Raw genomic sequence first — 13113 nt, forward strand, 5'->3', positions numbered from 1 at the left:
AGAGCTAGGCAGCAGCTGGAGCATGGGCTGGGAGAACCAGGAAGGCAGCTATGCCTCCATCTGTGAGCCAGCTGGCACATAGGCCAGGGAGAGAAAAAACAGCCCCCTGTCGAGCAATCAGGTGATTCTGAGGAACTGTACTATTTGATTGACTTTACAAGCCTAAAGCCAATAGTCTAAGCAACTATTTGGAGGACAACAATAGGCAATATAGTAACTATTACAGACTTTGTACTGTCTCATTACAGTTTTGATTCATTTTAGTGCTCTGTTTTATTGCCTTTAAAATTAAATTTAAAAAATGCAAAAGACAGAGCTATGGCTGAGGCACCAATAGCACCTGCTACAACTGCTTTTTAAGAAGGTATCTTCTTAAAAATACAATGGTGAAACTATAAACAAAGGAAAATCTTTCTTTTCTCAATTTGATAATAATATATGTTTGCAATACACAGTAAATACATTCATTCCTTTTCTCTTTCCCTCCCTCCCATGGCTCAACCCATCTGCAGGACCCTTTTCCAGCCTTTCAAAGAACCAACTCTGATTCACTGAGCATCTATATTACTTTTAGTCTCAATTTCATTGATGTTTTCTCTGCTCTTTCTAATTTTTTTCTGTTAGTTTCAGCTTTTCATTGTTCTTGAGCTGTATCATTAGGGTATTTAGAATCACTCTTTTTTTAACATATGCTTTTACAGCTATAAACTTCTCTCTTAGAACTGCCTTCATTGTGTCCCATGAGTTTTGGTATGTTTTCTGTCCACTGTCATTTGATTCTACGAATTTTTTATTACTTTCCTAATTTCTTCTATGATCCACTGATTATTCAATAATGTAATATTTAATCTCCAGGTGTTTGTATAGTTTCTGTGGCTTTTTCTGCTGTTGATTTCTACTTTCTACTTCTTAACTGATAGTATGCAAGGGATTGTTTTAGTTCTTCTACATTTATTTAAACATGCTTTATGGCCTAAGATATGCTCTATTTTGGAAAAAGTTTCATGTTCTGCTGAGAAAAATGTGTGTTCTATTATTGTTGGATGAAACGTGCATAGAGTATTAAGTCCATTTGTTCAAAGGTGTGGTTTAACTCTGATGTTTCTTGGTTGATTTTTTGGTCTGGCTGACCTATCTAATTGAAAAAGATGGGCACCAAGGTTCCACTACTATGACTGTGTTGTGGCTATCTGTCCCTTTTAAATCCTGGAGTTTTTGTTTTATAAAGCTGGATGTGCCAACATTCATAGGCATTTCTAATTGCTATCTCTTCCTGTTGAATTGTTTTCTTCACCAATCTGAAGTGCTCGTTTTTGTCTCTTCTGATCAGTTTTGGCTTGAAGTCATCTGTGTCTTGAGGTCTGCTTGTTTTCGGGCTCTAGTCAAATACTGTTTTTCATCCTCTAATTTTCATTTCCATCCTTCTTATTTTGGATGAGGTATGTCTCCAATAGGTAAAATATAGTTGAATTTCATACTTTTGAATCCATTCTGCCTCTGACATCACAAGTTTTTAATGTAAAGTGATCACAGATATTGGAGTGTCCACACTGCTGCCCTGGTAGCTGGTAAATGCCTGTTGGCTGATTAAAAGTACAAGAGGAACAGGAAAGCTGTGGTTTTTGTCCTTGTCCCATTTAATAATAATGAGGACCTGTAAGGAACTGTGGGTTGGATCAGTTTCTTTGAACAGGGATTGGATATTCACAGTAGAGGAAAATCCACAGTACCTCTAAATATTATGCTTTTAAAACTCAAGTGAAACACAGCCTTGGGATGCTTTCCTGTTAATAAATAATGGCCAAAAAAAGGGTAGGTATGCAAAAAAGAGGTGGACTCTGGGGTGGAGGCTGCAGGCTGCAATGCTGCACTCTCAGGCCCTTGATGTAAGCAAGACCCAGAAACCTGGTCTCATTTCCTGAGCCCATTCACCATGGCCACATGGGGGCGTGCGAGTCAATGCCTTGGAGCTAGGGCCTCCTCCAGCTTCCTCTCCAGCAAAAAAACATGTTGGAAGATGGTGAGGACAGAGCCACTACTGGGTGAGTCCTCCTTTGGCCCCCTGCCACTCAGGCAGTGACTCAGGCAGATTGTCCTTGGGTATTTCAAAACTGTGTGGGTGCCAGCCTTTCCCTTACTTTCTAAGCACTTTCCCAGCAATGCCTGGGGCACAGGTTCCTGAGTTACTTCACAGGTGCAGGGAGGAGAATCAAATAAAAAACCTCCTAACCAGACACCAGCAGAGCATGTGAAGAACTTGCTAGAAGGCCTTTGATGGCCAGCAGCAGGGGGCAGGTGGGTGCAGAGCAATTGGCTGTTCATCATTGGGTCACCACTGTGTCCAAGGCAGGAATGACAGTGACATGCTGGTCCTCTTGCCTACCTGCCCAACCAAGGTAAAGAACCAGCCCCTCACCTGCAGGGCAGCAGGCTCCCAAATAGCACTAAGCTGGATCTCTGCCGTCCCCACAGAGCTGTGTCCTCACCAGCACACACAGGACACCCAGAGGGACAGATCAGGGGACAACTGCCAGCGTACCAGGCACCACAGGCCCGGACAAGGTGGGCCCACTTTAAAGTGCACAAGGGATCCAAATGCATGCTGACACAGCAAGTTAATCTGGGAGTTATTTACATTCCAATTTCTACCACAGAAGAACTCAGTTAAGATTTGGAAAAGAAACTTGTCTTTATAAATATGAAGTAGAAAGCAGATTCTGAAATATTAATTTTTTGGTTTGTTTTTACATGAAACTACTTCAAACAAGTTCTTAGCTTAAGGGCAGCTCCAAGATTCCTTCCCCTTGGTCCCTCTTATTTGTAGTGAACAGAACATTGTTTGGTTGATGAAAAATTAAAGCAGGGAATCATAAAACAATGACATATGTACTTTATCTGGAAATATACATTCAAACTTATAATACTTATCTGAAAGTAAACACAAAGGTACATTCACTTGCCAATAATTGAAGACCAAGGTCTTGAAGGCATGGTCCACTACTTTGATTCTACATCATCTCCCATAGATAATGGGATTAGCTATGATTAGGATTATCTGTGATTTCCAGTTTCAATGTCTTTCTAGCAGAGCAAAATGAAACTGTTGAATAGATCTGGTCAGAATCTTTTTAGTGCTTTATTACCCACATATTCAGCATCTTATTGTTCTTTTATCCATAATCCAACAGAAATGTTATTAGCAATTTATCGTTGGCTCTTTCCATCACAGTCAACTAAGGTTTCATAGAAATGTTTTCTTTTCATTCACATTTTATAAAATAAGGCTTAATCAAAATTAAAGCAATTATAGTAAGAACAATAAACATGAGTAAGTTTTGATAAATATAAAATTAAAACAATGGGACTGAGTTTACCACGAGAGTCCAGTACAGGCTGCTCTACTGTAGCCAAGAGCCTTCAAGGGCACCTCAAGCACCCATCAGGGAGTATGGGAGGCAGAGCCAACTTAGGAAGTCGTAGCAGACCCTGGTTAGGAAAATATCTTCTAAGTCTCCATGGAGGGATCTGAAAAGTCACAGGTTTGATGTTTACACTATAGCCAAATCTGTTAGCTATAACTTACACACACCTCTTCCACATGATCAAGCAGACCTAATACCTGAAGCAAGGACAACCTGAGCTCATGTGTGCTTCCACAAGGCCCTGACACGATTACCTCTGACCAAAGTAAACGTGAGCTCACTATGATGCTACCCAAGTTCTTTTATGCTGTAAGAAACCAAGTTACCCTGGGGCAAAAGCCTGTTCCCTCAAAAAAGCAGCCATCCAGGAAAAAAGTAAAATAATAAAGCTTTTGGAAGAAATCAGAAGTGAATATGCTAATAACTTCTGGTAGGCAGCTCTTTGTTAAGGAGAAAAGTACAACCATAAAGGAAAAATTTAGGGCCGGGTATGTAGCTCAGCGGCACAGCGCCTGGCTTGCGCTTGCAAGGTCCTGAGATCATTTCCTGGTACCAAAAAAAAAAAAAAAAAAAAAAAAGTTGATAAAATGGACATCAGTTGTGAAATTGTGTTCATCAAAATAGTACAGTTCTAAAGAGGGAAAAGACGAGGCACAGACTGGAAGAAGGTGCTTGCAATTCATTTATTCAAAAAAGACTCATACCCAGAATCTATAATGGCCTCCTACAAACCAGGAAGAAAAAAATCAGTAACCTAAATATAAAAATGGGAAAAAGACTTGAGCAAGCACTTCTAAATGAAGATATCCAAGTGGCCTATACACATGTAAAAAGTGCTCAGGAGAAGTGCAATATAAAACTGTCAAGAAAATAAAAATTAAAGTCAGAATGAAGTCCAAGGATGAATATGTAAACCAAATGTAGCACAGAGTGAGCGAGAGAGAGAAAGAGGGAGGTGAGTTTAGACATTTTAACAGCAATCTCCACAGCAGCATTGTTCACAAGAGCCAAAAGATGGAAACAACTCAGATGTCTGTCAATAAACAAATGGACATTGTGCTCTGTATTACAACGGAAGAGTTCTACCTTTGGAAAAAAAAGAAAACTCTGACCCGTACTACAGAGTGGATGAGTCCCAAAGACATCATGCTAAAGGCAAGAAGCTAGATACAGAAAAACCAGTGCTGCATGCGGCCACCTAAAGAGGTCAAATTCATAGAGGCCAGATGGAGCACTGGCTGGCAGGGGATGGGGGCAGAATCAGTATTTAATAGCAAGAGAGTTTCCATTTGGGAAGACCAAACGAAGTTCTGGAGGAGGATGGCAGAAATAGCTGCTTAATAATAAGAATGTGTTAAATGTCACTCTAAAAAATGGTTGAAATGTTAAACTTCATGTTCTATATATTTTGCAATAAAAAACGCTGAGATCCATGAGAAATGCAATGGAAAAAAAGAGCAGTAAGTGCTGGTGGGGACACAGTCACTGCACCTGTAGCCGTGACTAGTGACAATGTAAATCAGTACTATCACTTTGGAAGAGAGGAACTACTGAGATTGCACCGCTGTAACCATGGGATTCAGCAATCCTGTTCCCACATTCACACTCAACACTGACGTGTGCATCTGGTCACCAACTAGAGCCCTCCCTGTGGCATTACCTGTGCCACCCTTACCCTGGAAGCCACCACATGCCATCGGTTGAATGGATAGACATGGTCTCACCATGGGCCACTCTGTGAAACACTGAAAGAAAGAAAGCAGATACAAAGAAGCCTAAACTACACAGATCCATCTGCTTGAAGTTTAAAAGTATTCCCTAGTCTTGGACATTGAGACGGTAGGATGGGGTGGGAAGTGGCAGGGAGCATCAGGAGGTGGGTTAGATTCTACTTCTCCATGTGGACACTTGAAGACATGGCGTATTCACTTAGTGAAAATGCAGCAGGTACCCTTATGAGCCATGTGGTCTTCTGTGTCTATGCTACCTTAATAAAAAAGTGAACAGAGTTGGTCCTCTGTGTTACTGCATACAGTGAGGTATTCAATTACAGAATACTTAGGACAGGAGAGTACAAAGAAGCGGCCATAATGGAACAATGGTGAAGCCAAACTTTGCATGTGGCTTCCACTATAGTCTTAAGTCACCCTTAGGGAACTGTTTAAGGGTGGGGGAATTTAGGTCAATGAGCTAATGCCACTACAAGGTGCTGTTAGACCACTCAGCCCTGCCTCATTCATCCTGGCATCTAACTGTGCAGAGCCTGTTTGGAATGTCTGATGCATGTTCATCTCAACTATAAGCTCCCTGACAGCAAGATTCTAGGTGATTCTTCTAGGATAAATCATTAGCTCCTAGCATAGAGCCAAATATCTCCTGACTCTCAAAGCCATTTGTTTAATGTCAATGTACTATCACAGGAGAACTACATGGTAGTGATATGCTAAACTAAAGGTGTTACCAGTGAATGCAAGAACTTATAAAGATATATAAAAATATCAGTCTAGCCAGACACAGAGTACAAAGGCCCTCAGTCCCAGCTACTCAGATGGCTGAGGCAGGATTACTGGAGTCCAGGAGTGAAAGGTAAGTCCAGGCAACAGAGCAAGATATCCATTTCCAGTTTTTAAAAAAATCAATCCAGGGGCAACATGATGGTAAACCAAGAGCTCCATATCAAAGCATACCAAATCTTGTGCAAATTATATAATGTTCCTAGCCTCTGCTTTGTGACCTTAAGGTGGAACAGGGGTACCTCCTAAGGGTATGAGGATGAAATAAGTTACATGAAGTACAACTTGGGGGGAAATGGGAGAAGGGACACAATTATGTGCTCAGCAGTACCCAGGTAAGAATGGTAAGTTGCCTTCCTTAAATTCCAGAGGAGAGGGAGAAGGACAACTCTGGAGCCCTCTTCTGGCTTTAACACCTCAAATCCTCCTGCAGTCACCTCCTAGAGAGGGGCCTGAACAGCAAATATTTCAAGTAATTCACCTCGAATCGCTTTTCCTTGTGTGACTGGGAAGAAGCAGTCAAAAATTTTGAGTCTAAACAACAGATACAGCACATGGATTCCAGGTGCCATAAATCTACCAAGTGACAGTGATCTAACCAGGAGGACACACAGTTCATTACAAGTAACTCACCTACCATCCCCACCACAGGCCAAACAGCCATTCAAAGAGGCAGGGGCGGGGGGGGGGGGGCAAAAGCCTTCCTTGCAGGAGGCTGGGCATGGGAGGGTTGCCTGCTGTTGGATCGGTTGATTCTCTCCTTCTTAATAGTATGGGGCAGGGTAGAGTCGAGGCAGGGTTGGATTCTGGTGGCAGGCCCTACACATTTGTAAGCTTCATGAGCCACCAGGCACTATTCTGGATCTGTCAGTAACAAACCATGTAATTTTGGTCACATTTTTTAAACCCTCTAGGCTTTCATTTCATTTTTAACTGGTAAATAGTACCAGGTCACTTCCAAATCTCTAATCAACCTATGATTCTCTAACTCATGTGTTTTTCTAAACGTCCAAGTTAACCTTCTTCTAATTCAGTCCATGACATCTTGTTCTGCTGTCTTTAGAATCCTGTGCCCTCATTTGCAAGGTGTCATGTTACACAGCACAGTAACCAGGTGACTGATGAGCCAGAGGGAACCATCATCTATCTGCCAATGTCAGACTTGAATAAGAACCGGGCTCATTTCTCCCACTCTGTATTTCAGAAATATTAACATGCCACCTTTGGTTTGTCTATTCATTGATTTACTAAGATTCATCTATTCAACAAGCAAGTATTAGCTGTTGTCTTGACCAGGCACTGTACTGGGTATCCCAGAAATCAAGGTTTCTGAGGTGCTGCCCTCACGGTGCTCACAGTCAAAAGAAACTGCAGACACTACATGCAGATCACCCATCATGGAGCACATGAGGGAAGGCAGAGCATGCATCGGAAGAGGCAGGCAGCCAGGAGACAAAGAAGACATGTGCAACAGGAGATAATTGGAGGAGTGAGGTCGGGGATGAGGGACAGATGGAGGTGGAGCTGAAAGAAAATAGTGTTCCCTGCAATCTTAGGGAAAAAATCCCTAAAGGTGACCCATTTCCAGCACAGAAAGAACCCTTTGATAGTTTGAGTTTTCTAGGTGTTTGGCTTTGGAAGAAGTCAGAGTGAACGCTTTATTTAACATTTTAACACCTGCCCACCCACCGAGACACCACCTTCTTCTGCCCTGAACGGGCAGCATCTCTCTCATCTTTGCTTTGATGCTCCCTGGTTTCTGCTGCCCAAATTCGTCTCATGTGGGTATGAGGGGTGGGAGTGGGGAAGTGGGGTGAGTGGAAACTGGACATGGTTTAAGTGGAAAGTATGCACAAGAGTAAAATCATTTATATACAGGCATCTTCGCTGGGAGAAACTGTTCCTCTATCCCTCAGACTAAGACTGGAGCACAACTCATTTTTTTTGCTTTTCCATTCCAATTAGCTGCACATTTTTAGTACGTGTTACATAAGGCTCATCTGCCCAAATTCGTTGGCTTGGGGCCTTTCTTTCATTTCACTGGTTGACTGACCCGCGTGGTGGGATGACGAGGAGATCATGGCACATCTGTAAATAGCCTGCCCGAGGAGAGGTGGACGGAAAGAGCTCTCAAGATGAAGTGAGGGTTTGTATTTGGTGTGCCAGAGCTAAATCCAGCCCTTCTAAAAGAGGAAAGCGGAGAGAATGCACAATTCCAAATCAAACTGCCGCATGTGGATAAGGCTGCTCCGCCTACGACAAGCACACAGGGACAGAAGCACAGCTCAGACAGGTGCAGCACAGTGCTGACGGCAAAGCCTCCATTCCACAGAGGTGGCCAGCCCTGAGTGCAAAATGCTCCTGGGTCTCCATCGGCTGCAGAATCATCTAGTTCTGGGTGTGCATGTATTCTATGCATGAGCTGCAAGCCTTTCTAGGAAAAAATAGGCATTTGTTTTGGTGAGAATCAGGAATACACATGGAGGAGGACACTTTGCCCCAGCCGCTCTCCATCATCGGCTTTTGCCCTTCTAGGAAGCATCTGCCCTCTCTCAGGATCTTCAGCCTTGTGCTAAAAATATCTACCATCACTTCATACACAGAGCTAGGGAGGATGAAAATGAAACAAGGAATGTGTCAAGGAAAGTATACCATTATAATTGTGTAAAGCACGACTGTTAGGAATCTGAACTGTACCCATGATCACAAACCCCCAAGTCAAAGTTGCAATGGTCATTATGTCTAGGCCACCTCTTTCAGGAGTCACACTACTTCATGAGTTACTTAGAAAATAGAGACTAACAGGGCAGTCAAGGAATTTAATGCTAGGGGTACCATCTTACAGCCTAAAGGACAGCCAGAGACCTGTTCCCACAAGTATTCATCAGTACCACTTGGGACCCCTCCTTCACGGCCTCTTAGCTTGTGCAGGTTATGTAAGGGGCAGGTAATAGAGAGGAACAAACCTTCCTGAAGCCTCAATGTCTCCAGGACCATCTGAAGTCACTATGGAAAAGTCCTTCTAAAGTAAATGAAACATAAAGCTATATTTTTCCCCAGCATACATCAACAGTTTGCAATTTTGTGTTTATCTATTTAATAAGATGATTAACACTCAAATCCATTGCTAGACTGAGAACCAGCTCTATGGGCAAGATCTGACATCTTGCTGATCAGTAGCTCTGCAGATGAAATCCTGCAGCACCCTTGGGCTGGAGCCACAGGGCTGAGTCCCACATGCCAGGCAGTACACACGTGGGGCAGCAGGTATGAACCAGGGTGCTGGTGACAGTAACCGTGCTCAAGGGTCAGACAGATCTGGATCTCTAAGTCTTTCCTATGTGACCTTGAGGGAGATAACTATTCTGTTCATGCAACTGTATAAAATGTGCTGCTTCATAAGTAGGTTGTATTAAATTAGATGATATATATAGAAGTGCTTAGTGCAGAGCCTGACTCAGTGAGGGAGAAGTTTCCTTTCTTTCTATAGCCTTCAATTTCAGGGAAATCTAAGTAAATCTGTTAATTCACAAATTAACTCAATCTCCTTTTTCCTCCAAACACCTCCATGTATATATACATATACTCTATATCTTTCGTTATCCCCGTGTACTACTTTTTAGCCCAAACTGCCAAAGTCGAATTCTATTTCTAGAAATACTATTTGCTGCCTCTGGCCTGCATGAGTGTCTGTCTGTCTGTCTGTCTGTCTGAAGATTTCCAGCTGTGGCTACCCAGTTCACTTATTTAACCAAGACAAGAGACATCATAGTAAAAAGAAAAGAAGAAAAAGCACTGGCTTACAAATCCTTCTGAAAATTTCAGCCTCTGTCTTCAAATGGAGAGAACATCTACTGTCTCCCTCATATTTTGCTTTATGATCAAATAAAAGTATCAGCATGAGAGAGCCATGTCATCCGCCAATTTTGCATAAGCACAAGGCTCCCTCCTCTTCATCAACATCAACGCCACCACCACCATCACAGAAACTGCCACCATCACCATGACAGCTAACACTATCAACATCATCACGATGACTGCCATCATAATCACCATCCTAACTCTCCTACCACCATAAAGATTGCTGTTACTGGTACCATCAAAATCATCACAATGACTGCCATCATCCACTACTTCCGTCATCATTGATACCCCTATCACCACTACCACTACTGCTACTATCATGATAAAGGATGCTTAACATGTGGGCACTCACATAAATTACTGATTTTAGTAGCTTCTCCTAACTTGTGCAATGAGACATTATGATGGTCCTGTCTTTGAAAAAAGTGGTTATGTATGGTGATTGCCTTGAATCCCAAATCGTGGATTTCTCCTCCCACCGCCAACTCCCGTCCCTACAACACTGATCAGGGCCCTGAAGGAGAGAATTCAAATTTTGCCAACTAAGTTTCCATGCATATCACTGCAAGCCTTAGTGGTCAGCTGCTGAGCAGCAGACTGAAAATTCATGCCTGCCGATCTTGTCATTTCTCAGAATTGTTGAGTCATTTGTACTGCACAAATCTCTCAGATACAAGTCTCCAGTTTGCTGGGATGTGGAAGAAACTGGAATAATATTCTTCTAGAAACTCCCAACCAAAAGTTGATGGTATATATGCAGATATGCAAATGTCACAAAGAAAGCCACCCTTTTGTTCAGTTAGTATGTATTATAACAAAAAAATCACAAAAATGATGGCACTGAAGCTTCCAATAGAAGCTTTCAATATGCATCATAGAATTCGCCCACTCTGCTTTTCAACACCTACATTACCCTTGCCTCCCCACTGAGCCCTACAGCCCCGGGGTATCCTCCTGTCTGCTCATGTAAGGCCACGCCCAGCTCCCATGTCCAGTTTCCACGGATGACTGAGAGCAGCCTTCTCTCAATAACACTATAAACCTAGTTCACAAGAAGAGTAACCTCAGACTTCAGCATAAACAACCTGCAGCCCATGGGTTGGTCACGCCTGACTTGTCTGGGCTGTACTGAATGAGGAGAAAGACTGCATGTAAAATATATAACAGAGTTAATGTATATAAGGAACAAAACTTGCTTATTCTTAATTTTTTTTATTGTAACAGGTTTGTCCCACCCCCAGGCCACAAGTTGAAAATACCTGGCTCTAAATGAACCTTGTCTGCCTGGGAGCTGCTTGAGTTCATGTTCCAGAACTCTCCCCTGGGTTCACTGCTCAGCTGGGTGAGTCTCAGGTACACAGCAAAAACTTGCTGATCTAACTCATGATAAAAATGCAGAATACTTAGAAAGGTCAAGAGAAGTAAGTGTCAAGGTGATTTCCTTGCTCATAGTAGGATCCCAAGAAAGAAAAGGGAACCTGTAATGCAAATCAGAGATTGCAGGAATGAAAAAAAGATACCTTAAAGAACAATTTTCAAGATCTGGCTGCCCAATATGGGCCTTGCTATCTCCTTCCCTATTTCAAGTCTTCAGTGACTGGCCCTGAAGGCAGGCTGGGCACCTTTAAATACCCATCCCACTCTGCTCAGCATTTTCTGCTCCGGCCCCCTTTAGTGTTCTTGATTTTCCCTCCATGCCTACCCAGGAGCTCTGGCTGCTCAGCTCCTCCTGGCACGTAGCCTCAGGCTGATCCCTGGGTCCTTTGTACTCACAGCTATCTACCTCTCCACTGTAGGACCTAGAGCTCTGCTGGGTTTTGCACAGCCCTGGTCTGGCTTTGAGAACCTCGGCATAATCTCTGCCTCTACTCACATTGTGCATTCAATCTGACTTCTCTTAGGAACTCACTTCTGTGCAACTCTTGGCTTGCCCTAGTGTAGACTGAAACACTGAACGCTGTGTGGGCCAGTGACTAAACAGTGGTCTTGCTAACATTTCCTGAGACTATTCTATCTGCCAAACATGCATGTGCAACATTTTATGTGTGTCAATCCTTTTAAGCATCACAACAGTCAGAAGAGGGAAAAGAATGGGTCTTATATTTTTCCTTAGTGAATTAACTAACTGTTGTAAGTTCCGCTGCAGGAAGTGGCAGAGTTGGATTCAGTCTGTCACAAGGCCTCCATATCCAACCTGTGCATCACACTGATTCCAAAGAATACCTCAGTGAGGGCAGAACACTTCTTTCAATCCATTCCAACATCTACTATTTTCTTAACATCCCCTCTACTTTCTGTTATTCATTTTTTCATCTTTCTGGTAATGACAGTCAAAGATGAGGGCAAAAGGATTGTTGTTGTTTTTTTTTTTTTTTTTTCATCTGGCAGCTAACATCATCCCAAACAAAAACAATCATTTTACTTTGAGCAAGGATCAAGGAAGAAATTTCTTTGCACCTGAAGAGTCAGGCCAAGAGTGAACGTGATTCTAATGCCCACTCCCCACCCACCAGGAAGAGTCCAGTGAAAGTTCCTGACACACTTAAACCACGGAAGAAAAGAAATGTGGCTCACTGGGTTGGATCCATTTGGTAACTGGAAATCAAGGCTGCTGGAAGAAGTGCTCTCTGCCTCTCTAAATACCTGAAGGAGTCTAGAATGCAGCGACAATAAATGTTGATTTATTCACATCTTTTCTCTGAAAGCTTCCAGTAATCACCTCTCTCCCCAGTGCCAGTCACACCCAGGAACAGTCAGCTCTGGTCAGCATGGTCCCCCACATTCCTATTGCATTCCAAGCTCCTTGGGCCACTTCATCTCTGTTTTCTAAACTCTCCCTGGCTGACACTTCCCCCAGCTCACAGAAATCCATTCTGCAAGGCCAGCCAGGGCTTCCCACTCCACAGAGCCTCTGTGAGTGGAATCGCATGGCTCATACCTCTGTAGCCACCACATCACTTAAAACAGGGCTGAGCACAGAGTACAGGTCACAAATACACTTGGCCCGCGGAGCATCCCTGGGCTCCGCTCTATCTCAAAGGCTTGTTACAAAAATGACAATGGCAGGCCAGCCAGTATGATACATCCTGTTGCCCTTATGGCACACCTTCCCTGCAGGAGGAAGAATTTCAGCCCCAGACCCCACTCTAAGCTTTAGGGAGCTGGGCTCTGGATTCTCCGCATGGGCACAGCCCTCGGTACACCAACACTTTTTGGCAGTGCTTCCCAAATCATCTTCCTAGCTTCAGCTCTGGAAGCTGTCAAACCTCAAGAGGAGGTGATATGTCACAGTATTAGCCCAGGAGGCCAGCGAC

At 43.1% G+C, this 13113-nt stretch overlaps 1 protein-coding gene and 1 long non-coding RNA gene across 3 annotated transcripts in view; one reads left to right on the plus strand and one right to left on the minus strand.

Annotated features, from left to right (window-relative positions):
* Positions 1-13113, minus strand: part of Prkce (protein kinase C epsilon) — a 463885-nt gene that overhangs the window by 198275 nt on the left and 252497 nt on the right. The window lies entirely within an intron of this gene.
* Positions 11022-12487, plus strand: LOC134471124 (uncharacterized). The gene is made up of 2 exons (XR_010040459.1): positions 11022-11141; positions 12313-12487. It is a non-coding gene; the product is annotated as an uncharacterized LOC134471124 (long non-coding RNA).

The sequence above is a fragment of the Cavia porcellus genome, unplaced genomic scaffold (assembly GCF_034190915.1).
Source record: "Cavia porcellus strain 051 isolate PalLab524CR breed Dunkin Hartley unplaced genomic scaffold, mCavPor4.1 scaffold_1, whole genome shotgun sequence".
In the NCBI taxonomy this organism is placed as follows: Eukaryota; Metazoa; Chordata; class Mammalia; order Rodentia; family Caviidae; genus Cavia; species Cavia porcellus.